We start from the raw sequence: 23979 nt of genomic DNA, 5'->3' as shown, positions 1-23979 counted from the left end.
CTTCACCTTTATGCATTTCAGCTTCCTCTTCCTTTTTCTCACTGCTTGGACATCAGCAGGGGAAGCTTTGAGGCATGGGTGAGAGAGTCTCCCTGCTTTCAGTCCCTTTCCCCAGCACCGTAGCGGCCCCTCGCAATTGCATGGGAAAATCAGTCCAGAACAGTAGGGACAGGAGCATGTTCAGTGTAGACTGAATCTTCAGCCACCAAACTCTGGCAAGTCTTTACTGAGCCTGAGTTCACCAAATTTGGGCCAGTTTGCACAGGGATGGCAAAAGCACATCTCTGATGTTAGGGTGATTTCTCCCTGCCAAATTACAAGCTGTTGTTCGAAAGCATGGAAATGCTCTAATCTTGCAGTGAAATGATGGTAAGGGTATTGTGATGTGAGCTAAACCAATGTATTTTTCCCAGGACAAGGCCAAGAAAATGGCTGAACCCCTTTGGACAAACTATTGCTTTAAAAAAAAAAGCCATTGTGAAGCATGGATGGAAAATTTCAACTGAAATGATAGGTTGGCCAAGTTATAAGCAACTGAAAACAGGATCATATAATGGGAAGTGTCAGGCAATGTTAACCATAGACATCTCTACCTGTATCACAAAACCTTAAAAATGACCTGGAACTGTGTAGCCAGGCTAGCTTGTCTATAATTCCATGTTCTCATTGTTGTTACATTCATGTTCTCTCTCTATTGTTTCTTACAGTCATTTGATCCAACCTAATTTAAGACAAGAAACAAGCTCTGTGGGGCAGGGGCTAGTTATATTATAGGGCTCTGATTTAAAAATGTTGCAAGTTCCCTAAAAATGGGGAGGGCAGTGCTTGGACTGAAGAGGAAGGTCAACTACCCCACTGTTGTGGGGAACTAGAATGTGAAGTGTTCCATGACTGACGAACAGCACAAGATGACTGAAAATTTCCTTTTTTATTCATCTAAATTGAGAAATTGCATGGTAGAACATCTGCGATCTCACAGGTGCATGGCAGAAGAAAAGCTGCTGCTGTATGTCATTGTGAAGGCAAGTCAAAGCCCTGGCTACAATAAGGGATGTTAACGATCGAGTAATAGAATAGTGGACTAACTGCATAAATTCTTAGCAGTTAGTTGACTATTCCATTGTCCCTGGGGCAGGGCCGGCAGCCAGTGCACTTTGGCCTAACTCCTGGGGAGCTCCCTGCCACCCCGTGCTGCTGCCTCTGTATCAGAGGCAGCGCAGGGTGCTGGGGGGAGCTGGTCTGCAAGGGGAGCCAATTTAAAAACCAGCTCCCTGAGCAGACTGGGCCTCTCCTGAGCCTGAATGTGGCGAATGTCTTTCTCCTTGTCAATCAGGGGGCCACATCAGTAAGGGTGGCTTGGTTGGTTTGTTTTGCTTGTCACTTTTGTGTGTGGCCCCTGACTATGGTTTGTTTTTTCTCCCCTTTCCCCCCCTCCGTGGGTCAGAGGCCCCTGACCCTAAAAAGGCTCCCCTCCCCTGCTTTAAATGTTTATTTAATATGAAATCAAATTAAAAGAAAATTAATACTTCATCTGTCATAGCTGGGAGAGTTGCACACCTGCCACGGAGTAGCGAATTTGGCTAATAAAACCTTTTATTGGTGATTATACACAAGATGGAGAGGATCCAACTTGACTTTGAACCCTGGTGTATCAGTAAGGATGCAAGTTAGAAGATGTGCCTAGCACATCCAGCAAAGCGATTACGTGCATACTTACTTTTAACATATAAGAAACCCTAGGGACTGCAAGCTGAGCTCAAACTATGTAGAATTGATTTAAAAAAAACATGGAGCCCCCCACAGCCCAAATACGTCCACAATTCCATTTTTCAAAACCGAGTAAGAGCATTTTAAATAAATAAACCAACTGATGCGTTATGTTGCCTCTTACTGTTCAGACAGAGGTTTTGAGTTTTGACTTGAATGCCTCTGGTATCATCTAAAGAGAATGTCCTTTTCATATAACACTAGTATTCAAATTAGATCTTTAAGACCATCATATTAATCAGCATAGACACCAGTTCATGGTGGATCAAGCCCTAACCATTACCTCATCTTTCCCAAAAAACATGTCAGTGTTTTCAGGAAAGTAAGTTTGAATAAGCTAAAAAATAGCAACAAAACCAAAATACCAAAACCCAGTGGGGAGAGGTGCACCGCGGCTCTGGCCCCAGGAGCAGCCTCACCACAGCCCGGCTCTGGCAGCTGCCAGCCGGGCTGCATGATGTTCCACTGGAGCTGGGACCAGAGCTGTGGTGAGGCTGTTCCAGTAGGGACGGCCTCATGGTGCCCTGGCTCCAGCGGGAGCACAACAGGGGGCAGCTGCCCACCACCTAGCCCCGTCAGCTGAGCCGCCGGCATTCTGCTAAGCTTGAACGCACCACCACTGCTCACCTTCCAGCAAGAAAATGAGTGGTGAGTGCTGCTGGGTGGCTCTGCAAACGAGGTGGGCGGGCCTAGAATGCTACGTGTACAGGTGCACCAAGGCTCACTGCAGATGGGGGCTGCTGCCGGAGCAGCCTCTGTCTACAGCCAGTCTGGGCCACTGATAGACACAGGAGGGGCAGGCAGCATCGTGGCGGCATTGCTGTGGGGGGCTGGCTTTTAAGCTGGCTCACCCGACTACCAGCTCCTGCTTCCCTACCCCTTGCTGCTACTGATACAGTTGATAAGGCCTAGGCTTATCGGTTAATTTACTAGTCGACTACTCGTTCACATCTCTAGCTAGAATATTGTAGGCAAATTCACAATATCTTGATTACAGATTCTCATCTTTTATGAGAGGCATTGATGACCTTTTTCAGTAGGAATGATGCAAGACAATGCCAGTCTTAAACAGAAACATCTCTTTTGGCCAAGATCTCTTTTCATTGTCAAGGGTGCGGCTAATTGGAGACCACAAATTATGGGGTAATAATACTCTGAACTTCTATAATGTACCATCTTACGACTTCAAAGCACTACACAAACACTAATTAGAGTTTGGTTTTACATCCATTTCAGACCCTCCACCGTGAGGCATGAAGGAAGCAAATACAAGTGAAATGGGGAGGAAAAGCCCTGAAAGGGGGTTGGGAGCCCAACACAACAACCCCTTCTCCTCCACTCCATAAACAATCTGTGGATCCCCTAATGCCTGTTGTGAATGACTCTCTGGCTTGGCAGGACCAAGGAGAAGTCATTCTATGCAGCATGATCCCCTCAGAAACTGGCAGATGTGCCTGCAGTAACACTGAATATTGGTAGATGTGACTAACTCCTGTTCTACTCTGACCCATGGAAAAGGTGCTGCAGGGAGATAATAGCAGCAGGATAGGTCCAAGCAAGGCTCTCCCTGCCTCTGCAGATACTTTGGGTTTGGAGGCTTTTTCCTTTGGGGTGTTCTTCAACACAGAGATCCTCCTTTGGAAGATCTGGGGACCCAGCTTACTATTACATCCCTTCAGTGGAAAGAGCATATTACTCCATGTGGATGTGTCTGCACTACGGGATAAGGACAAATTAAGATACGCAACTTCAGTTACGTTAATTGTGTTGCTGAAGTCGAAGTACCTTAACTCGGCTTTTGGCGCTGCCTACGCTGCAGGAAGTTGAAGGGAGAACACTCTTCCTTTGACCTCCCTTACTCCTTGTGGAAGCAGGATGACCGACATCAACTGGAGCGCCCCTCTCAGTTCAAATTAGCGTGTCTTCACTAGACCCGCTAATTCAAACCCTGGAAGATCGACAGCAGCAGCTTCGATCTTCTCTATAGTGTAGACATACCTTAAGGCTACATCTACACTACGAGTTTTCTCAGCAGATAATATGCTGAGGGACTCATTTGCGTGAGTCGCGATCTCATTTGCATATTTTCTGCTGATCCATTTTTGTGCAAAAACAAGCAGTGTGGACATTTTCTTTTTGCACAAAAAACCCTTTTTCCGCAAGATCCTTATGCCCCCAAAAAGGTTTACCGATCTTGTGGGAAAAGGGAGTTTTGCGCAAAAAGAAAACGTCCACGCTGCTTGTTTTTGGACAAAAACCCCAGCGCAAAAATGGATCGGCGGAAAATATGCAAATGAGATTGCGACTCATGCAAATGAGTCCCTTATTAGCATTTTTTTGCCGAGAAAACTCGTAGTATAGATGTAGCCTCCGTGTCCAGCCAACTCTGCTGGCTGATGTATTGAAGGACCATGGCCTTCCCTTTGGGAAGTCTGGAAGTGCAGGGTCAGGGACTGCAGGCAGCTGCTGCACAGCATGGAAAGCACAAAGCCTTTTTCCCTTCCCTTCTCCTTTTTCATGCATGGGGCAACCACAGTAAACCCTGTTTTATATGTATTACAATTAGCACTTATGATCCGTCTCTCCAGAAAATTCTTTGGGAATAAAAGAACTTGTATTCCTGGTGTGTGTGGGGGGTGGAGGAGGAGGCTGTTTCTATTTTAATTTGTACTTCTTGAAGAGATGGATAGGATGAATTTGTGTCCCCTCGTGTGCACCAAGCAAGCATCTTTTATTGTCGAGTGTTTGGAATGTAGTTCTGAGAAGTTTCTGTCCTGGATATGCTGGGAGAAGCTGCTTTTCCTTATGTGTTTGATGCAGTAGCCCCTATGGGCTCAATCCTTTATTCTTTCTGCATGTTAAATTCCCCTGGAATTCCCTCTGACCTCCCTGCATACAACTACTGGAGGGCCAGGGACAGGCCCTTCATCCTTCGTTGCTTGACACTTTGTGCCACAGTAAAACACATCAATGCTGATTCTCAGAAGTTTGTGTAGCTCAGGTATTCTGTATGGCATAATGTCAGCTATAAAATGAGAGGGCTTTGTTGTTGAAAGCGTAGTTACGCAGGGGCTACGTCTACACTGGCCCCTTTTCCGGAAGGGGCATGTAAATTTCACGAGTCGTCGTAGGGAAATCCGCGGGGGATTTAAATATCCCCCGCGGCATTTAAATAAAAATGTCCGCCGCTTTTTTCTGGCTTTTAAAAAAGCCGGAAAAGAGCGTCTAGACTGGCCCCGATCCTCCGGAAAAAGTGCCCTTTTCCGGAGGCTCTTATTTTTACTTTGTAGTAAGAATAAGAGCCTCCGGAAAAGGGCACTTTTTCCGGAGGATCGGGGCCAGTCTAGACGCTCTTTTCCGGCTTTTTTAAAAGCCGGAAAAAAGCGGCGGACATTTTTATTTAAATGCCGCGGGGGATATTTAAATCCCCCGCGGATTTCCCTACGACGACTCGTGAAATTTACATGCCCCTTCCGGAAAAGGGGCCAGTGTAGACGTAGCCAGGGAGTAATGTGTTTTTGGGAGCATCAAACACAAATGAGCAGTCAAGTTTCAAAATTAGTGTTTACAATGGCAATTCCATGTAGAAGTTTTTAAAAATGCAACTTATTTAGCTGGGAGAATAGTAATTATCCAAAGTTAAATAAAATCAAGGAATTAACATATAAGTAGGCTTAGCCGAATTCAGTTGTATTTCTTTTCATGAATTCAGCAGTTAATATAGATCAGTGTTTCTCAAAGTGGTGTGCAAAACCACTTTGAGAAACCCACTTTCGTGGCCTGGCCCACGCTGCTTCCTGCAGTTCCCATTGGCTGCAAACAGTGAACTGAAGCGAATGGGAGCCATGAGGCTCCATGGCTCCAGTAAGTAAATGCACCGAAGCGGCCAGTTCATAGGTTTTGCAAAGTGGTTTCACGGACCACTTTGAGAAACACCAATTAACATATGTTTCAGTTTCCTGGCTGAACTGCCTGTTATTGCCTGTGGTGGCTCCTTGTGGTACTGGGTCCTTGCAGGTACAAAATATGGGGAAGGTCGCAGTCCTGGTGGGGCTGAGCAGAAACCCCAGCCAGGACTGGGAGGAGGACAAACTGCTGTTCAGAGGTTCCTGCAAAGGGACAGCTCCTTACTCAGTTTACAGATGAGTTGAGCCATGGCAGTAGAGTTGCGAAGGGCTCCCTGCTTGTCTCCAGGCTGGAATACTGAGTCTCTGTGGCTGCACTGTATGGGAGGGCTGCACTCAATGAGTGCTATGAATGGATATTGTTTTCATGTGTTTCTTCATGTCCAGTGAAATCACTGTTGACCAATCACAAATTTAAATTGAATACTGCCAAGCCTACATGCAATCCTGAGGAGATAGAAACATACTAACCGCTGGTTTTGCTCATTTCTCTGCTGGTACGAACAGGAAAATGGATGAAGCGACATTATAATCTCCTGCAGCATGCAATGCTTGGGGGCGTGCCCACAATACCTACAGCATGCCTGCCAAAGCGCACCATACTCATTCCTTAAGGAATCTGATCCATAGAAAACTCAGACAACGAGGGAGAGAGGGTTGGCACAGGAAGAACCTCTGTAAAATGATTGAGTCTTGTACCCTAGTGCCATTTCCACTCCCGTGGGCACCCTAAGTTTATAAAGGAGAGAAGAGGTTTAGCACTACCTCCTAGCTGGTAGCCTATTCTCAGTGCTCTTGGTTTGCTTCCCTGAAGACTGTTCTGTACTCATAATCTTAGTTAAGCTGAATTTTGGAAATTGGATTGTACAATATTTTTATTCCATGATAAATAACCTAAGAGAAGTCTTCAAACAGCCTAGCTACAAAATATACAGTGACAAGACTCCTCACTGCCCCAAGATAACAGTGTTGGAGCACATATTCATCTGCTCAAGCGCTCGTTCAATTCTTTCCTTCTCCACTGAGGACCTAGCCTTCTACTGTTTATTTTTTCATCTCTGAATAATCAGATGCTTATTGTCTTTCACCCTTGGCTTCATTCTTCCATGGAACTCCTGCTGACTACACTGGTGTCAGATTGCTTGATGCCAGAACACCAGATAGCTGCATTATCTTTCAGTCTTAGGCTGCATTTTCAAGGGTCCCTCTTACTGGCCAAATTCACTATGGGTTCCTGTCTGTCCAGCCCACCACAGCCCCCAGCTATTGTGAGTCACTGTTTATTTCTAACAGATATTTAGATAATTATTAATACTCCCCACACTTCTCTGTTAAGATAATGAGGCGGTTCCTAAAACTTGTCAAGTTTGGGTCTCTGAAAATTGGGTGATGAGATAGATTTGGAGCCAGGCTCTGATAAGGGGCAATGAACCTTTCACTTCTAAATTAGCAGTTTGAATCTTAGCCAGGCTGGTCTTAACTGAACATGGCTGCCATTTCCTAGCTTTTGGTTGCTCTTTGGGAGATGAGAGAGAAGGTGAGTACGCTTGTCTCTCCTCTTGGACAAGCGTCTGTTTGGTGAGAGAAATGAGTGAGTTCATGGGCGTCTATTTCTAGTGGGACAAATGTCTGCATCAGAAGAGATACTAGTTAGCTTTCACGTTGAAATGCATGAGGTGGTCAAGGAATGAATCCGCATAAGCCTAACCCCCTTCCCTTAGCCTAAGCAAGAAAACCTTTCAGGACGGGTCAGATGCTCACTGGGCATAGTAATCTGAGTAAACTTGTAGGGATGTTGCCTGTGTTACATCCCTAGGGTGTGAGTGGCATTTCAGTGACACATAGGCCCTGAGACTGCCCTCTAAAATGGAGCACATCAGTTTCTAAGGCTAATTAATAAGAATTTTAAAAAAGCTAATGGAAACATATTAGAACCTTAAATTCTTCACTAAGCCAAAACTCCTGTTTATGTGAAATTGCTGGTAAATTTTCCAAAAAAAGCAGAGATGCACATCACTACTTTATTAGCAGTGAGATTCTGAGTTTTATGTAGATTAGGTGTCCAATTGCTGTGGAATATACCTATGTGGTATATTTACCTATGTGGAAAATCCTAAAATAGGTTTACACTGTGTGTACATGTTGTAAATTAAGAGTTGTTAATAGTTTGTCTGTAATTAGTAATGACTAAACTCCACAAGAACAGAATTAATATTTGAAACTATTACACATTCAGACTAGAAATAATGCTCAAATTACAAATTTCCCTCTACCGGAACAATTTTAGCTAAGGATGTGGTAGACTCTCTATTTTTTTGATTTAGGGATTTCAACACTCTCTCTCTGTTTGGTTCAAGCAGAAGTTATGGCATTGAAACAGAAATTAATTGGGGAAATTCTGTGGCCTGTGTGACACAGGAAGGTGACAAGGTGTGTGGTTACCAATGTTTTTACTTAAACAACCTCAAGTGCATTCTCTTCTTTTTTGCCACTCACACCAGCTCCAAATTGATAGGCCAGTGTCTTTCTCAGATGATCAATAATATTTCTTCTGATCTTAAAAGCTCTAAATTCTAACAGTGTGTCAAGTAAAAAAAAACAAAACAACCAAGCTGGACTCAAATATGAATGTAAAATTTTGTGATTCAAACATTTGGGAAAGAGAAATATGTTACTCTGTTCTAGCAGAGTTGAGGGTCTCATCTGAGGTCAATGGGAGTTCTGATTTTTTTTTCCTAAGGAATGCTGTATCCAATTATACAAGCTACAGAAACTCTTGATACCAGAAAGCATATCTATGATATGGTATGAACAACCTTTAGAACTCCGAATTGCTGCTGCTGAATTAAACTTCTGCTTTTTAATATCACCATCACCACAATCTAATGAGAATGCAGTCAAAAGGATGAGTAGCCAGCAGACATGCCATTAACAACTCAATAATCTAGAAAAGTGTTGGAGGTATTCTGCTGTAATACCTTCTGCGAAGCATGGGACAAATTCTGATTTTACTTCCAGGGATTTTATACTAGTGGCTATAATGAATACAATTGTAATTAGACCCCTGATTTGCACTGGAATAAATGAGAGAAGTGTAAGGCCCTCTGTAGTAAAAATGGCCATTTTTTAGGGGGGAAGGGAAGCGGGGAAAGATTGAAATAACCAGAAATGATTTTTTTTAAATGCTGCTCTGTCATTATCAGTCTTATTCTGTATCCAAGTGCAGTAGACTTAGAAATCATGTACTGTGTGGATACAGACAGACACCAATACAATTCATCATAACAAGTCCTTTTTCTGATTCCTGATATTAGGCTAAAATTGGAGTCCTCTAATCCAACAGGACTTTTTGTTGTTGTTTTTTTTGGGGGGGGGGAGGAGCCAGACTACTATTTGCCAGTTTAGCAATTATTACTCACTATATGTAGAAAAGCTAACTAGTTTCTCGATCTTTTGATGGTACCAAGCAAAGATTTAGCTGTATGACTATGCATCCTGTAGCTAGAACAGTGGACAGAAACTAAAAAACTTAGTCTCTTCTTTGCATGTGCCTCTAGTTGTAACAGTAGGCGTAGACCTCTAAAGAGCTTGAACTTTGTTGGAAAATATTCAAAATTCATTTATTTGAATCTTTTCAAAGGCTCTCCACACACTAGGTTTTGAGGCAAGACTCCTTTTTCTTCTGTTTTCCACAAGTCAGAAATGATATGAGAACAGCGAGTGTTGTGTGTGTGTGTGTGTGTGTGTGTGTGTGTGTGTGTGTGTGTGTGTGCGCGCGCGCGTGTGCGCGGTGTTTCAGTTCTTCCAAATGATAACTGGAAAGGTGAGTTCAACTCAAAACTTTTGGTTCTCAAAGATTTGCTTGAAGTCCTTTTTTGACTCGGATCACTTATCAGTCATACTTTTTAAGGAACAGGAAAATGTTCTTATATTTGTTAAAGGGAGCCTCTCTGACATCCAGTAAATATTTAAATCTCACTACAAAGTCCCGCTGATGCCAACAGGACACCTAGCCCTATATCACACATGCTCTAGTTCACCCCACTACCAAACTCCTACTGTTTACTAATCTGCAGTCCCCATCTGTGCTGATAATGAGCAAGAGGATGGAAACAGCAGGGATTATAAACTGTTGAGAAGTCCCAGTTTCCATGCCTGAACCTCTTTCAGCATCTATTGCCTACCACACTCCTGCTTTGACATTTGAACACCTCTTCTTCAGTGTCCCAATACCAAAATAATTGGAAGATTATTATTTTTAAAATATTCAGTATTAAGAGAACCTGTCCTTAAAATATATGTAGATATGTTAGCATTTGAGTGTTCAAGCAAAGCAGTATGTTAAGTAGTTACAGTTGGTATTTGGTTAAAGAATGGAGGTAGGAGGTTATTTAGCCCCTAATATAAAATTGTCCTTTTAAAAAACTCGTAACAGGGTCATTGTAAAGGGTTTTTTAAATATGAAAAATGGTTTATTTAAAAAATAGTTTTAAGTTCTGTATAATGGCTTTGTAAGCACTGAAACAATATAATCAGTGAGTCAGATACCAATCCCAGCTTGCTTCAGACAAGAGGATGAGATGAAATAAGATGAAATCAACAAATAGTGTTGTATCTATCTGTCTATGGTTCTTTACTTGTTAGCAGTTGCACATGCTGTAGTGATCCTACATTCATGTATGTCTTGCTTGTTAAAGTTCAGGACCAGTACAAACTCTTACCCAGTAACGTTGGTGCAATGGCTTTTTGCGCAGTTATAGCTCTGAGGGGAACATTAGATATAGAAAATATCTCACAATATTTTAGTAATCAGTGTGTGTGCGCAGACTGCCAGATTTAGTTAAGTATATGTGAATTTCCACATCTCCGATATGTGGTCCAACTCTCTACGGCGGGCACTAGCTCTGGCACGGTTGCCACAAATTGACTTTTGGGCTGTGCATTCTCCATTTGTGTATATTGTCCAATATACTGGCAAGTATTTTCATAAACTCTGCTCTTTTCAAGTAAGAAGCCTCAAACATTCCATGGTTTTTGTTCTGCTCTCTGAAACCATCTGGGACAACAACCGTCATTTATAAATTATGATAGCCATGTGTACTAGCATCTTACAAAAGCATGTATGCTTGCGTGAATAAAAGATGGTACTGTACGTAGTACTGGTAGATACTCTGAAGTTTGTTAGCATGATCTTTGACCCAAAGGTTCAATTGTTTAAGTGTGCAGGTGTGGCAAAATCTCATAATATGACATTACAACAACAATTCTCAGTGGTACATTACATTACTCTTTTCTAGATCTATACCCCCACTCCATTCACTCCTAGTAAGGGTGCTCTATTTTTTTTTTCTTCAATTGTAAGTTACTGTTGCATATTGTAGTGATATCAGCGAGGGAAGGATCAGGACCAATTCTAAAAATCTGCCCTTTCATATAACTTACTGTCTAGTTATTGCATATATCACCCCTTCATTGGTTATATGGCTGCACACCGGGAGGAACTTAGGCTATGTCTAGACTGCAAGCCTCTTTCGAAAGAGGCTCTTTCGAAAGATACTTTCGAAAGAGCCTCTTTCGAAAGAGAGCGTCTAGACTGCATGTGGAACTTTCGAAAGAGCAAGCCGCTTTTTCGAAAGAAAGCACCCAGTGAGTCTGGATGCTCTCTTTCGAAGAAGCCCTATTTACATTCAAGAACGCCTTCTTTCGAAAGAAGCACTTTCGAAAGAAGGCGTTCTTCCTCGTGAAATGAGGTTTACCGCCGTCGAAAGAAAAGCCGCGTTCTTTCGATTTAATTTCGAAAGAACGCGGCTGCAGTCTAGACTCAGGTGAAGTTTTTTCGGAAAAAGGCTACTTTTCCCGAAAAAACCCCTGAGTCTGGACACAGCCTTAGGTATTGACTCCTGCCCTCAAAAAAAGGAATGGCTTTGTTTCACTGTGTGTATAGGACACACCACATTAGGAGGTGAGCCAGTCATTTGTAATTAATATATTGGGTTACACCCCCTGCCAGAGACAGCAGTGCTCCCAGATCTACCAGAGTACAGCCCCCCTATGGCTGGCATGGATGGACAATATGATAGAAGAGAAAAACGAGTTTGTCCATGGGAGGTGGACATAAAGACCTTCGGGTGCACATTTCCATCCTTATTTTGGAGATGTCAGAGCAGCTACAGTGGAGACTCCAAGCACCCACAAACCCAGAAGATCCAGCTAAGTGGGAGGTGTTGTAAATTTCCCTAATAGTACAAGAATGGCCTAGCTAGAGCTCCACCACCACCTCAGGACAAGGAAGGTAATGCTGGAGTACTGCCGCACTCTGATTATCTCTTGTTTGTGGCAGCTCCTTGGGAACAACTATGGCCAGGCATAATTTTAAAGCAGCACTGAGGCTGCTCTAAGTTACTTGGAAGACAACCTGTCCCCTAAGTGTACAGAGCGTCCTATGCCCCCTTCACGCCCATCTGCACCAAGCCAAGACCTGGAACAACTGAGGATCTAGCTTTCTATTTCTAACTAGCAGTTCCTATATTAAATGTGCCATTGTAAATGTTGCCTTTTTCGTGTAATAAAAAAATCTCCACTTTTATCAGCAGTGACTGTTACTCCTGAAAAACTTCTAAAGGATCGGTTTAAGCAGAAGATGAGTACAATGGAGCAGTGTGTTGTGAACAAACATAGAGCAAGTTCCTGAACTCTTCAACTTCCCTTCATTCCTCTAGTGCTGAGGCATACAGAGCAGAATGTTTGCATGCTCAGAGAAAGATTATTCTAACTGAAAGCATTTCACAGTGCTCTAAATTGTCTTCTAATGTAAGTAATACTATGGCCCTTATTTCCTCATTTGGGCCCAAATTTTCAATGGTGGAGGCAGCAAGGATGTCTGCAAACATAGGGTTGTGCATGCATGCACACAGTGTGAGCACAGGCACTTGCAGGTGCATGCACAAACAGGCACTTGTAGATCCAAAATGGGAATTACATGCACAAGTACCCAGTTTGCATGCAGGTGCTTAATTTACACACAGACTGACACACACAGAGTTGTGCCCTCCTAATATTAATCTCTTTGTTTTCTTGGAGGATTGTTTACCTAACATCCAGCACCCAAATTTTCTTAAGTTTTGAATTGGTATTGCTGTCCCGATTGGTATAAATTGTTGTGGGGGAAGATGAATTCATAAAGCACTTCCCCCATTCCAATCTTGGGCAATCCTTCCTAGTGATAAGAGCATAGGGCTAGGAGGCAGGTCTGTTTGCCAGTTACTCACTTTATGACATGAGGCAAGTTACTTAACTTTGTCTCTTCCTCCATTTTTTTACCCATCCGAAACATGGATTAATACTTGCCAATTTGAGGAAAAGTGTTTTGAAGTGTTCAGATGAAAGACTTATTGTGAAAATATGTGGACACAGCACCCACCTCATGAGGACAGATGGTACAAAGTGGAAGGAGAAATGCAATAGCTTTTCCAGGAACTGGGGAGCCCTATAATTTCGTAGATGCATGTTGCCTTTCATATTTCAGAGATCTTGGGGAAGACAGAATAGATCGGATAAGAAATCAGTCTATATTGTTGCCCCTTTTAGCCTGGGGCCTTGTGTGATGGTTTCTATTCAGGGGAGAAATTGATTAATTGAGTCATCTATTTTTTTGATGCATTCTTGTTAACTTGCACACAAATTGTCTGTTTTCCCTGAACACAGAAACAAATGGGAAGCAGTTTCCTCATCCAGAAATCCAAATCTTCCTTCTCTGCAAGTAATATGCTCAAAGCTCATTCTGAGGGCTTTCTGCCAAGCCTCACTCCCATTGCTTCTCTTTCTGCACACTTGCTTTCTGTTTTTTTTAAACATACATGGAGGCACACAGAAGCAAACCAGTGCCCTACCCCCTGCATTTTTAGTCAGGAAACCCTTCAGTCTATGTGGCTTAGTTTCTACTGAAGTCTTGCCATGGTGGCACTTACCTTTAGCTGTGGCTTCTATTGTTTCATTTATCACAAAACAAAAAATTAATTATTCCTTCAGTGTGCTTTTAAAAAAAAGGCTGTTTAGGGCACCCATCGTTTCTCACCAGGTCTGTGATTGTTGGCCACCATTAACAGCTTTCAGCATTACAATATTTTGTTTCTCCTTTTTCCATGTCTTTTTAGTCCATTTGTAATGGCAGCTTCCTATAATTCTTTTTCCTTACAATATCTTGGTGTGTCCTTTCATGGTGCCACTGAGGACTGAAATGCTCATCCAAAATCCACTGCTCAGGTCTCCATTCCTGACTTCAAATCACTGCTGAAAATACATTTCAAAAGCACTATCTAATGAGTAACCGTGTAATCATATTCATAATTTTCACCAACCCTCTCCTACCTAGTTTATGTTCTGTTCCTGCGTGTTTGTCAAGTCCGTCATTGGATGGAGTTACTTGGCATGTACACTACAGTAAATGAAAAGAGTGTTTGTCTTCAAAGCACTTTATACGCATTAAAGAATTGCTCCTGAGAACATCTCTGAGAAATAAGTACATTGTGTCAATGATGTGTACGTTTTTGTACTGACTACTATTTTTCTACAAAACAAATTTTTAGTACATTTTTCCTCTATGCAAAATCGATACTTTGAACCTAGTACTATTCTGAAAAGCCTGTGAGCAATATATTCAGACTGAAATTTCATACCCATGCGCCACAGCATCAGTGCCTAATTGGTGCCTGATGAGGCCATTCATGCTTCCTTTAAAAAAAAAAAAAAAAAAAAAAAAGCCAGCTAATTATATTGTCATTTACAGTGCAGCATTAATATAAGTGAGCATCAGATAGTGATCCCTTTAGTCGTCTGAGATCAGCCCCAAAAGGAATGTATTGTTGCCTTCCTGGCTATGCAGAAATGTATGAATTGTTTCTTAACACAGCAGTTACAGTGTGTTTGTGGTTCTTTATATGCTTCTAACCAGTATGCTTCTTAACAAGGTGTGGTGAGGAAGTGGTGATGTCACATGCAGCTCTTACAGGAAACAAGCAACAAGATTATTTAGGGGAACTTGAGAATTTGGTGATTTCCAACGGATTAAACACCACAGGTTAGTCTTTCTGAAATGTCTGTTTCTACTCGCTCTCAAGGTACATTTTTAAAGATCCCTTTTAATAGTTATTTGATTCGGAAGGCTTTAGTAGAAGACTTGGGTTGGTAGCTGTTTGTAAGTGTGAGCTATTACAGGAGCAAACTCGGAGGCATTACTATGAGCATGGAAAGAGCATTTAGCATGGCTTGTTGCACTGGGATGGTGTACAGGTGAATTGTTTAAAAATATTTATTTATTCAGATTTACACTGACGACACTTACTGGCTTTTTTTTGTGAAGGGCCTTTGTGGATTCTTTAGTGAACAAATGAATCAGTTTTATAAAACTAATGTTCAGCTACTAATAAATACAGGATAGTGTTTTTTAAAAAGTGGGTAGAAGTTGTCAGCTAGTGTAGGAAATGTTGATAGTAAGAAAAGAAAATGTACATTTCCTTCTTTTAGCACACACAACAAGAATTTATTCACTTAGTACAGGATTCTTATTTTCCCTTCTGTCCATTCTGCTCTTCTCCTGTATCCACTCTAGATTTCCTATGAAGATTCTGCCTCAATATTTCCTCTACTTTGAATTTCCCATGCTTGGAAATTTTGTGTCCGGAATGAAACTGAATCCAATGTCTTTCATGTTCCACTTGGAATACAAAGGAATAAGTAGACTGAATGAGATCTTCACTTTAAATTTCCAAGCTGCATTTTTTTTTTTAACAAGTCAAAAGACACACTCAATTTTAAACGTTCCTAGAGAACTGTAATTTAAGAAATTTAAAAAAAAGTTTGCAAGTCAGAGTTGGCATGAAATTAAAAGTAAGATTAAACCCCTGAAAGACCGGAAATGAAATGTTGTACTAGTACTTCTGAAAATTTAAGCAAAGATCCTGGAAATCAAGATAGAGAGAAAGAGAACCTTAACTGAGGAACTGCATTCTTACTGTCATTTATCCTCCACTTAGTAATGGGACAATTCTAGCAATGTATCATGAAAGAAATGTCTTCCTTTTTGTGTGTGTATAATTTTCAAAAGTATGGTCTCTCACAACATGCAGTGAGACTATCCCTGTATCGAGGACCATGTGGAAATGTTGCAGCCGATCCCTATTCAGGAAAGTTAATGGAAGGTCTACCTTCCAGTATTGTATTGGCAAGAGTGTCTTTCTGTGATAATGGGAGTCCTGTGTTAACTGTGATATATGATGGTTGGGGCTCAAGGAGAAGTATGAAAGTAAAGGTTGGAATTTTAACATTTTTAAAATACCTATTTCTTCCCATTACCTTTTAGTATTGATTTTTTTTCCTTGACAGACAATTTTTTGTTCATTTAAAAAAAAAAAACCCTCCTACAAACTGCATGCTGGCCTTCACTTGAGTCCTAAGGTAGGGATTAAAAACATCAGTACAAAAGTCATTGAGCACACATTAAGGGCCATAATGTCCCTTGTCTTGCTGTGCAAAGCTATCCTCCTATCTGTCCCTGGATAGCAATACAAGGCCCTCTCACAACAGCTGTTCCGGTGCTGCTCTTCTCTCCTGATCCTAGCAGCAAATGGACGCTACTTGCTTAAGTGTGTCACTTGGAAACTCTGCCAGGTGAAAGCTCCCACAGAAGACCAGCTTCTGGGTTTATTTACTCTGCAGAACTTACATGGGTAACTCTAAGTACTGCGGAGCTGATAAACCCAGGAGGCTGCAAGCAAGAGCTATCTGAGTCAGGTCCAAGGAGTTTGAGGTAGGGTTGCCAGGTGTCTGGTTTTGAAACGGATAGTCCAGTATTTTAAGCTTTCTGTTTGGGAAACAAATTGATAAAATATAAATGAGAAAATATAAATGTCCAGTATATTCTAAATAAGATATAATATAGATTGTGATGTAATGTCAAATGTCTGGTATTTTTGTTGAAACCATCTGGCAACCCTAGTTTGAGGAGTTCTTAAGCTTTGCTAAATAGGCTCTTTGCACTAGCTGAGTTTCTCTGATCTTGCAGAACTCACAAATTTTGTGAGCTCCGAAACTGATTGAGAATCTCTGCTCCAGTGAGAGTCCTTTACCAGGACTCTCTAAAAACCCAAGTGCATATCAGTGTTTCACCAGTAAAATGAAAATGAGCATCTTTAATTTTGTCCCCCAAAAGACGCCATTTTACATTTGAGGACAGCAGCATAATCTGAATGGTAGCATTTCTTTGAATTCTACCAGACCAAGAGACAGGAAACCTCTCTTTCAAAAAATAAAAATCTTTGATTATTTTTTCTAGTGGCTTGTCACTTTACTTACCAGATGTTCCAAAAGCACTGCTTCTGCCACAGGTCTAAACAAAAAGACATTAAAAGGAGACTGGTGTAGCAAGAGGAAGGGTAAAAATTGGGAATATAATGGAAACCTAGTCACCATATGAACTGTAAAGAAGTAACCCATCTATTCATGATAGCTAATGAGTTTTCTGTGATGGTCCTATTGTTCATTGTTCTAATATTACATTGTGAAGGAAAATGGCAAACTAAAGTAAAGCAATTTTCCATCTTCAAAATATTTGTTTTACTTTAAATCCTAGTTCCTGGAATCTTATAAATACTGAGGATTTCAGCTTTCAGTGGAAGAAAGGGGGGAGGGGGGAAAGGAAGATTCTAGTCACCACGGTCACAGAGAAGTTAGAAACATAAAGCCTAAAGACTCAAAATAAAAAGGCAAATAAAGACCAAAAAAAGCTACTGTTTAAGTTAGTCTCAAGATTTTTGAATTGCATGGACCTGGCAATACTGGAAAATTATAAAATAAAACTCTTTGACCACAGGGACATTTGCCAGCATGTGTATTCTCTTAAGGACTGTGCACTTGACTCCATCAGCTGGGAGTCTTATTTCTGTGCAGCTTTAGGTAGTGGGCATATCAGTGGTTGGCATTTTTATAGATGTTGTATGTGTAATTATTTCTTCCCAACACAATGGCTCTTTCTCCCTTCCTTTCTGCCTTGCTCCTTTTTGTGCTCAGGGTGATGCTTAGGGCTTGCCTACAGGGAGAGCTGTACCAGTTTAATTAAAGGGGTGGCTCTAACTGTGTTCCGCAGTTGGAGGTGTTTTGCGGAGAACAACAGAATTCAAAATGGCCACCCTTAAAGTGGCAGGTGACTTTTTTCCTCAATAACTTTCCCCTGACTTCCCCCCCAACTTTCTCCCTGGCCCTTTTCCTTTTCCTTTTCCTTTTCCTCAACAAAAAATCCTTGGTGTTCCTCATTTAAAAAACCAAAAATTGGGGTGTTCCTCAGTCTTAAAAAGTTTAAGAAACACTGCTCTAAAATTCTAAAATAATTTAGTTACAACAATGGAAAAACCCTGAGTTACATGATTTTAGTTTAATAGTGGTTTAGCGTAAATCATTTAGGAACTTCTGTACATAAATCAAAATCTGCTACTCTTAAAATAAGCGTGTCCACACTGGCGTTTGCAGGTGGTATTTACATCAATTTGAAAAAGAATTGTAACTTAAGCTACTGTGCGTTTCTCAGGTAGTCATGGTCTAAGTTTAATTCTGCTGCCAAGAGTGAACACAAATAACCAGTATAACTGGAAGAAGTATAAAAGGGAAAGCTAGGAGAATCAGAACAGTGGGGCAAGAGCAAATGAAGGGATGGGGAAACTTTCTATAAAATGGGCTACTGTATCATTCTGTTACATAAAAAAGGGGGAGAATATTTATTAATTTTCCAAGCAAATTAAAAACAAGAGCTGCAAAAAGAGACTAGACTAGGGTACAACTAAACAAAGAAATGAAAGTAGATGTGGAGGGAGAGAAGGAAACCAAAACAGAATATAGAAATAGAACCAGTTGGGGACAAATTCTGTGCTCAGTTAAATGTGAAGTTGATAAAGGGGTCTTATATCTGTGAAAGGTTATTATTTGATCCTTAGCATGTAATGTAGAGAATTTGATTTTTTTTTTCTGTTGCTATCTGTGTTTTGGGTGCCTTCTCAGGGTAGAAAGCACACAAGTTTGTTGTTTTAAAAGTGACCTGAAAATAATAATGTTTAATAAATGTGCCTAATTCCCCCTCAAAGGGTAGGTCTACACTACACCCCTCTGTTGGCAGAGGGATGTAAATAAAGCACATCAAAAGTGAAAATGAAGCGAGGGTTTAAATATCCCCATTTCATTTGCATAATCACATTCTGGCGCTGTTTCGAACAAGCGCCATTTCGAATCTGAAACCGTGGTTTAGATGCAGTTCTGCCGACAGCTGGGTGATTTTTTTTGACAGATCCTGTACGAACATGGTTATGCAAATGAAGCATGGGATATTTAAACCCCCGCTTCATTTGCATTTTCGATGTGCTTTATTTACATCCCTCTGCCGACAGAGGGGTGTAGTGTAGACCTAGCCAAAGAGTAACACGTGCTCTGCCAACACCTATTCACTCAACAGCTCCAGTTTGCATTGTGCTGGTGACTTCATACCTGTTACAAAACAAACTGCTGTGGGGGGATGAAAGTGTCTACTCATCTGACCCTATATGATGAGACAGAGATACACAGCACTGTAACTTCTGTGTCTGAACTCAATAGGTTAGTGTCAGAGACTAGAGCAAGCTTCTGCTGTGCATTTCACTTCACTAGTAGTTCATGCAGGTACTCCCATGTGGAGCAAGAGGCGATTTGGACATTTTGACCTTAAAATATTTGTAAGTTATGTCAGTCATGAACCCCTGGAATGATGCCATTACCCTACTCAGAAGGGCATTCACTACACTATTCTAGAATTATTAGATTTTTTTTAAAGACTATTTTCAGGTAATTTTTAAAACCACTGTGCTGCCTTATAGAAATAGGCCTCCTCTGCTGAAGTGGCCAACAGTATCTTTTGCCTGTTGCAGTATTTGCAATACTTTCCTCATGTGCCTTGGCCCCCTTCCCCCATTTGAACACAAGTTCTGCAAATCACTTCTGTAAGCAGCAGTTCAAAGTGTGGCTGGAGGATGTGGGGGGATGGTTTCAGCTTTTGCGTGCATTTTTTTTCTATGGTATTAAATTTCAAAATAGCCTATTTATTATGAAGCTATTCACACAGTCTTGGTTCCTTCAGGGCGGCAACTGCAGATGCACCATTCAGTCTCCTCAGAACATACCCGCCCACACATGCTTGCTGGGTCTAATTCCGCTTTCACTTATGTTTGATTTTTAAACTGGTGTAAGTCCATTGACAGAACTACGTTCATGTGGGACCAGAATCAAGTCCTGTCTCTGTTAGACAAGTGTTGCATCTGGACACTAGGGACATGTCTACACAGCAGAGCTAAGCTCGAAATAAGCTACGTAACTTGAGCTACGCTAATTACGTAGCTCTAGTCAAAATAGCTTCTTTTGGTGTTGTCTACACAGCAGTTATTTTGAAATAGAGCACTCTCCCCCTGACTTTTCTTACTCCTCATACAATGAGGGTTACAGGAGTCTGAGTAAGAAGTCCATGATGTCAAATTAATTTTGAAATAATGGGCTTGCTGTGTAGATGTGCACTACATTAATTTGAAATAAAGCTGCTGTTTAGATATAGCAAATTTGTGCCTTCACCAGTTTTGTCCACAGAAAAGCAGCAGCACCCTTTTTACATAACTGCCAGATTTTCCTGCGCAAATTCTCATTCCCACAAGAAAATGCTTCTCACCCACATGGCACAAATGTAGAAGTTATGGGGCTTCTGAGTAAAACTCTCAACTTTTGGAAATGTCATGTTCTGTTGAATTTCAGTAATTGTATTTTTAGCTGAGCTTGAGAGCTTCCACTCAATTTGATGACATTTCTCTGTTTGAATGGTGGGAAGGGAGGAGAATGGGAGACCCTGATATGGCAGGAAAGAGTGAATGGGAGTGCACGCACAGCCCTGGTATGCATGGGAGGCTTGGAAGCCTTAGCCTGGGGGTACATGCAGCCTGGGGTGGTGGGAAAAGATGCAGAGAATCCTTGGAAAGATAGAGGAATATGGTAGGATGGCATAGAAAGAGCATGTGAGGGTGAGTGGAGGGATGCAAAGTGATTGTTTTATATACAGTACATTCAGATAAAGAAACTACTAGTAGGTCGCACACGCACTTTGTTGTTTTTAGAAGGTTCCTTGTCACACAAAAAAGCGGGAGGAGATTTTCCTCAGGAAGAGTTAATGGTGATGTTGGCAAGTTGCTCGAAATCTTTCTGATGTGGCAGTGTTCTTTCCTGATGCCACAGGAATGATTTTAAAGTCTGGCTGTTCCTAGGTTAAGTGTCAGATCCTGAGCCAGACCCACAAGCAAGTTGGCGTGCACAGTATGTTTTTCCAAAGCTAACTGCATCTTAGAGCTTTGTATGATTGTATCAGCAGATCAGGAGCTAACAGAAGGGTTTGCTTTGACCAAGCATCATGAATTTCTACTTGTCCTGACTCACGGATTTTTATAAAGAATTAGTTGGCAAAGGTTGCATATTTGTATTTAACTATAGTTGCACTGTGAAGCTAAATCTTAAGATTAGATTGATTTTTGTGGGGGAGGGGCTTGTTACTAAAGAAAAAATGTTCTGTTTAGACCAGGGATGGGAACCTTTTTTGGGCCGGGAGCTACTGACCCACAGGAAAATCAGCCGGGGGCTGCACACTAGCGAGAAGCAAATTGGAAAAACCAAACCTTCACTGACATGGCCCCCGACTGAGAAGGAGAAAGACATGCTCTATATTCCCCTTGCGCATACCAGAGCCCAGGGGGAGCTCAGGGTAGTAGATTGTGTGCTCCGTCCCATGGTGGGATGGCAGGGGTACTGGGGTGCTAGCACAGGCTCCCCAGTGCTGGACGGGAGCCCTGAGCCTTGGGAGCCAGATCCAGGAAAGCCAGGGACTGCATCTATAATTTCTATTACAATTCCATTGTTACCGTTCTCCTCTAAACAAGAATAGAAGAGCAGTGTCTTGCTTACAATGAAGCTACAATAGTGTTAGCAATAGCAGGAAATCTGAAAGAGAAAGAAAAGCTAATGTAGATACTGCCTGTGAGTCTCTGGCTGACTAAAAGCACCTTGATAAATTCAATAATCATGAAGTCCAAATCTTGCCAGGTCTGGTTGGTGTTTTGCAAGATTAGCACAATCCTGGGCAGCAGTCTTAGGGTAACACTTGCTGTCATGAGAATAATGCTTTTGTTGATCATGACTAAGCAAAGGACCAAAACACAAGTCCCTTTTTAGCTCTGGAGTTGACCCAGATGCAAAACTATAGAGATGAGTTTGAATGTCTGGGGTTCCTCCATCACTCTGAAAGATATGGGTTCAGAGTTGAGGTGAATGAGGTTCTTCATTTCTATATGAGATTTGAGGCTTCAGTCCATCATATTCTAAACTTGATTTCCAAACCCTCTTAAATGAAACCCAATTTAGCTTTCTCCATACTGTCCAGCCAATCAGAGTTTAACCCCAGTTAATCTGCACAGGCTTTAAACTATGTATTTTAAATGTGCTGAGAAAATCTGATTGCCATTCCCATTATAAAGAGGAAATTGAAGCTAAAATTAGCTGCCGTTCTCAGAGTTTCTGTCGTTTAGGAACTATGATATACAGCATACCACAGTCAATCGATAACTCATTTTCTCTTGTGAGGATGAGTGGATTTTTCTTTACCATCTCAGTCATCATTCGGAATTCAACTGTATAAACGATGGTCATGAAATTCTGTTTCCTTCACGATTTGTAGCACCTCTACCCATAGCACAATAAACACTTTGCATAGGTACCAAGATGTAAATTTAAGAGTGTATAATGTAGAGTATACTTAGATAAGTGCATGTGAATTCATGTGTTTTTGGGGTTCTGTCTTTCTGTAAAACTATAAACAGATGGTTGGAAGCCCCAAGAGACAGGGACTCAGTTTGGCTGGTAGCCTGCAATGCCAACGAAAGTAAGGATCGCTGACAACAGAAGGGACCTTCAATGGATTTTTGCTTTTGAGGCCTTTCAGCTGTCTGTTTCAAATTTTATTGATGTTCTCTTTACTTGGGCAGTGCTTTCTAGGTCCCAGCATATGCACACACTGAATTGAAGGTATGATCTACTGGTTACCTCTTCCCAAAAAGTAAATAAGTGGTGAAATGTGATGGGGTGACTACCGCACTCACCCTGCAGGGTTTAATACAGGCCATGGGGGCTAATTAACCCATTAGGCAGCTGTTTAAGGAGCAGTGAGTGCAGACAGTGTTCATGCCTAGGGAGGAGGGCTTGGGAACTGGTAGCCCCAAGAAGAAAAGTGGAAATTAGTGGTAGGAAGAAGCTTAGGGATAGAGCAGTGAGGTCAAAGAGAGAGGGCTCAGACTGCTGAGGTAACAGAGATGTAAGCAACTAGTTGCTCCCCCCCCCCCCCCACACACACACACGCACACATCTTGTTGCCTCTATCAGAGAGAGGCAGCAAGGGGGCAGCAGGATCCAGTACTGGAGGGAGCCAGCTTAAAAGCCATTTCCCTCCAGCACGGTCTCTGCTGGGAGAAGGGACAGGTCATAGCGGGGAAGCTGGTGGCACTTCTGCCTTTGAAAAGTAGCAAGAGTCATCAGGGCTCTTGCTGCATTTCAAAGGTGGAGACGTCCTTATCGACTAGTTGAATAGTCAATGCAAATTACATCAACTATTTGATTAGTTGATTAATCTAAATGTAACATCCTTACTAACAGTTCCTGGTCTGGAACCCAAAAAGAGGCTGGGTCTGAGTTCCCCTGCCAGCCAGTGGGTCAGTGGCACTGAGGCAGAGAACAGGAGGACTGTGTGGGCCTACTGAGGGATTAAACTTCCTCAGAAGTGGGGAACACGGAGAGTGATGTGGACAAGCCATGAAGAAGATCCTGTGGTTCCTCAGGACGTGGTAAGAGTTGAAAATGGACAGTGAGGGTATGCCAACCATGGACTAGAGCGGGAGGCGGCTGGCCTCAAGCTGATTCTCCAAAGCTTCGTCTACACTGTACGGTTTTTGCGCAATAAACCTTTTGCGGAAGAGACCTTCTGCAAAAACTTCTTGTGCAAAAGCGCATCGAGACCTCAAAGCGCATCGCAAAAGCAATGTGCTTTTGCAAAAGAGAGCATCCGCACTGCATGGACGCTCTTGCGCAAGAAAGCTCTGATGGCCATTCAGAGAATAGCCATCAGAGCACCTGTGCTTTTGCCAGTAGGGGTTTCTTCTGGAAAAATCCCTCTGGAGCATCCACACCTGCCTTTTTGCACAAGAGCTGTAGCACAAAA

At 41.9% G+C, this 23979-nt stretch overlaps 1 protein-coding gene across 7 annotated transcripts in view; it reads left to right on the top strand.

Moving 5' to 3' along the window:
* WIPF1 (WAS/WASL interacting protein family member 1) overlaps positions 1–23979 on the top strand; it is a 91549-nt gene that overhangs the window by 12757 nt on the left and 54813 nt on the right. For 2 of the 7 annotated variants that reach the window (XM_075933661.1, XM_075933664.1), the window contains exon 2: positions 14639–14748. The exons of 2 other annotated variants lie outside the window; for them this stretch is intronic. The gene's annotated coding sequence lies outside the window, so the exon portion shown is untranslated. Of the gene's footprint in view, positions 1–12262; positions 12483–14638; positions 14789–23979 lie in introns of those variants that run through there. 3 more of the 7 variants (XM_075933662.1, XM_075933668.1, XM_075933666.1) reach the window with 3 other exon arrangements.

Source organism: Pelodiscus sinensis, chromosome 7 (genome assembly GCF_049634645.1).
Source record: "Pelodiscus sinensis isolate JC-2024 chromosome 7, ASM4963464v1, whole genome shotgun sequence".
Classification (NCBI taxonomy): Eukaryota; Metazoa; Chordata; order Testudines; family Trionychidae; genus Pelodiscus; species Pelodiscus sinensis.
The sequence above is the reverse complement of the archived record's forward strand: the minus strand, read 5'-3'. Positions and strand labels throughout refer to the sequence as shown.